Source organism: Ascaphus truei, unplaced genomic scaffold (assembly GCF_040206685.1).
Source record: "Ascaphus truei isolate aAscTru1 unplaced genomic scaffold, aAscTru1.hap1 HAP1_SCAFFOLD_897, whole genome shotgun sequence".
Taxonomy (NCBI): domain Eukaryota; kingdom Metazoa; phylum Chordata; class Amphibia; order Anura; family Ascaphidae; genus Ascaphus; species Ascaphus truei.
The window spans coordinates 148,097-152,707 of NW_027457236.1; positions in this window are offsets into that span (position 1 = coordinate 148,097).

Here is a 4,611-nt window from a genome sequence, read left to right on the forward strand (position 1 = left end):
GCAGACACGGGGGGGGGCAGACACGGGGGGGGGGCAGACACGGGGGGGGGGGCAGACACGGGGGGGGGGCAGACACGGGGGGGGTCAGACACGGGGGGGGGCAGACACGGGGGGGGTCAGACACGGGGGGGGGGCAGACACGGGGGGGGTCAGACACGGGGGGGGGCAGACACGGGGGGGGGGTCAGACACGGGGGGGGGCAGACACGGGGGGGGGGGTCAGACACGGGGGGGGGGCAGACACGGGCGCAGGGGCGACCCCAGGACACGGGGGGGGGCAGACACGGGCGCAGGGGCGACCCCAGGACACGGGGGGGGCAGACACGGGCGCAGGGGCGACCCCAGGACACGGGGGGGGGCAGACACGGGCGCAGGGGTGACCCCAGGACACGGGGGGGCAGACACGGCGCAGGGGCGACCCCAGGACACGGGGGGGGCAGACACGGGCGCAGGGGCGACCCCAGGACACGGGGGGGGGCAGACACGGGCGCAGGGGCGACCCCAGGACACGGGGGGGGCAGACACGGGCGCAGGGGCGACCCCAGGACACGGGGGGGGGCAGACATGGGCGCAGGGGCGACCCCCAGGACACGGGGGGGGCAGACACGGGCACAGGGGCGACCTCAGGACATGGGGGGGGGGCAGACATTGACGGAGGGGACACTAATACATACTAACACCCTGCTCCCTCCTGCAGTAATATATAGTAACACCCTGCTCCCTCCTGCAGTAATATATAGTAACACCCTGCTCCCTCCTGCAGTAATATATAGTAACACCCTGCTCCCTCCTGCAGTAATATATAGTAACACCCTGCTCCCTCCTGCAGTAACATACAGTAACACCCTGCTCCCTCCTGCAGTAATATATAGTAACACCCTGCTCCCTCCTGCAGTAATATATAGTAACACCCTGCTCCCTCCTGCAGCAATACATAGTAACACCCTGATCCCTCCTGCAGTAATATATAGTAACACCCTGCTCTCTCCTGCAGTAATATATAGTAACACCCTGCTCTCTCCTGCAGTAATATATAGTAACACCCTGCTCCCTCCTGCAGTAATATATAGTAACACCCTGCTCCCTCCTGCAGTAATACATAGTAACACCCTGCTCCCTCCTGCAGTAATATATAGTAACACCCTGCTTTCTCCTGCAGGGATATATAGTAACACCCTGCTCTCTCCTGCAGTAATATATAGTAACACCCTGCTCTCTCCTGCAGTAATATATAGTAACACCCTGCTCTCTCCTGCAGTAATATATAGTAACACCCTGCTCCCTCCTGCAGTAATATATAGTAACACCCTGCTCTCTCCTGCAGTAATATACAGTAACACCCGGCTCCCTCCTGCAGTAATATATAGTAACACCCTGCTCCCTCCTGCAGTAATATATAGTAACACCCTGCTCCCTCCTGCAGTAATATATAGTAACACCCTGCTCCCTCCTGCAGTAATATATAGTAACACCCTGCTCCCTCCTGCAGTAACATAGAGTAACACCCTGCTCCCTCCTGCAGTAATACATAGTAACACCCTGCTCCCTCCTGCAGTAATACATAGTAACACCCTGCTCCCTCCTGCAGTAATATATAGTAACACCCTGCTCCCTCCTGCAGTAATATATAGTAACACCCTGCTCCCTCCTGCAGTAATATATAGTAACACCCTGCTCTCTCCTGCAGTAATATATAGTAACACCCTGCTCCCTCCTGCAGTAATATATAGTAACACCCTGCTCCCTCCTGCAGTAATATATAGTAACACCCTGCTCCCTCCTGCAGTAATATATAGTAACACCCTGCTTTCTCCTGCAGTAATATATAGTAACACCCTGCTCCCTCCTGCAGTAATATATAGTAACACCCTGCTCTCTCTCCTGCAGTAATATATAGTAACACCCTGCTCTCTCTCCTGCAGTAATATATAGTAACACCCTGCTCTCTCCTGCAGTAATATATAGTAACACCCTGCTCCTCCTGCAGTAATATATAGTAACACCCTGCTCCCTCCTGCAGTAATATATAGTAACACCCTGCTTTCTCCTGCAGTAATATATAGTAACACCCTGCTCCCTCCTGCAGTAATATACAGTAACACCCTGCTCCCTCCTGCAGTAATATATAGTAACACCCTGCTTTCTCCTGCAGTAATATATAGTAACACCCTGCTTTCTCCTGCAGTAATATATAGTAACACCCTGCTCCCTCCTGCAGTAATATATAGTAACACCCTGCTTTCTCCTGCAGTAATATATAGTAAAACCCTGCTCCCTCCTGCAGTAATATATAGTAACACCCTGCTTTCTCCTGCAGTAATATATAGTAACACCCTGCTCTCTCCTGCAGTAATATATAGTAACACCCTGCTCTCTCCTGCAGTAATACATAGTAACACCCTGCTCCCTCCTGCAGTAATACATAGTAACACCCTGCTCTCCTGCAGTAATACATAGTAACACCCTGCTCCCTCCTGCAGTAATACATAGTAACACCCTGCTCCCTCCTGCAGTAATATATAGTAACACCCTGCTCCCTCCTGCAGTAATATACAGTAACACCCTGCTCCCTCCTGCAGTAATATATAGTAACACCCTGCTCTCCTGCAGTAATACATAGTAACACCCTGCTCTCCTGCAGTAATACATAGTAACACCCTGCTCCCTCCTGCAGTAATACATAGTAACACACTGCTCCCTCCTGCAGTAATATATAGTAACACCCTGCTCCCTCCTGCAGTAATATACAGTAACACCCTGCTCCCTCCTGCAGTAATATACAGTAACACCCTGCTCCCTCCTGCAGTAATATACAGTAACACCCTGCTCCCTCCTGCAGTAATATATAGTAACACCCTGCTCCCTCCTGCAGTAATATATAGTAACACCCTGCTCCCTCCTGCAGTAATATACAGTAACACCCTGCTCCCTCCTGCAGTAATATACAGTAACACCCTGCTCCCTCCTGCAGTAATATATAGTAACACCCTGATCTCTCCTGCAGTAATATACAGTAACACCCTGCTCTCTCCTGCAGTAATATATAGTAACACCCTGCTCCCTCCTGCAGTAATATATAGTAACACCCTGCTCCCTCCTGCAGTAATATATAGTAACACCCTGCTCCCTCCTGCAGTAATATATAGTAACACCCTGCTCTCTCCTGCAGTAATATATAGTAACACCCTGATCTCTCCTGCAGTAATATATAGTAACACCATGCTCTCTCCTGCAGTAATATATAGTAACACCCTGCTCCCTCCTGCAGTAATATATAGTAACACCCTGCTCCCTCCTGCAGTAATATATAGTAACACCCTGCTCCCTCCTGCAGTAATACATAGTAACACCCTGCTCCCTCCTGCAGTAATATATAGTAACACCCTGCTCTCTCCTGCAGTAACATACAGTAACACCCTGCTCCCTCCTGCAGTAATATATATTAACACCCTGCTCTCTCCTGCAGTAATATACAGTAACACCCTGCTTTCTCCTGCAGTAATACATAGTAACACCCTGCTCCCTCCTGCAGTAATATATAGTAACACCCTGCTCTCTCCTGCAGTAATATATAGTAACACCCTGCTCCCTCCTGCAGTAATATATAGTAACACCCTGCTCTCTCCTGCAGTAATATACAGTAACACCCTGCTTTCTCCTGCAGTAATACATAGTAACACCCTGCTCCCTCCTGCAGTAATATATAGTAACACCCTGCTCCCTCCTGCAGTAATATACAGTAACACCCTGCTCCCTCCTGCAGTAATATATAGTAACACCCTGCTTTCTCCTGCAGTAATATATAGTAACACCCTGCTCCCTCCTGCAGTAATACATAGTAACACCCTGCTCCCTCCTGCAGTAATATATAGTAACACCCTGCTCCCTCCTGCAGTAATATACAGTAACACCCTGCTCCCTCCTGCAGTAATATATAGTAACACCCTGCTTTCTCCTGCAGTAATATATAGTAACACCCTGCTCCCTCCTGCAGTAATACATAGTAACACCCTGCTCCCTCCTGCAGTAATATATAGTAACACCCTGCTCTCTCCTGCAGTAATATACAGTAACACCCTGCTCCCTCCTGCAGTAATATACAGTAACACCCTGCTCCCTCCTGCAGTAATATATAGTAACACCCTGCTCTCTCCTGCAGTTATATATAGTAACACCCTGCTCCCTCCTGCAGTAATATATAGTAACACCCTGCTCCCTCCTGCAGTAATATATAGTAACACCCTGCTCCCTCCTGCAGTAATATATAGTAACACCCTGCTCCCTCCTGCAGTAATGTATAGTAACACCCTGCTCCCTCCTGCAGTAATATATAGTAACACCCTGCTCTCTCCTGCAGTAACATACAGTAACACCCTGCTCCCTCCTGCAGTAATATATAGTAACACCCTGCTCTCTCCTGCAGTAATATACAGTAACACCCTGCTTTCTCCTGCAGTAATACATAGTAACACCCTGCTCCCTCCTGCAGTAATATATAGTAACACCCTGCTCTCTCCTGCAGTAATATATAGTAACACCCTGCTCCCTCCTGCAGTAATATATAGTAACACCCTGCTCTCTCTTGCAGTAATATACAGTAACACCCTGCTTT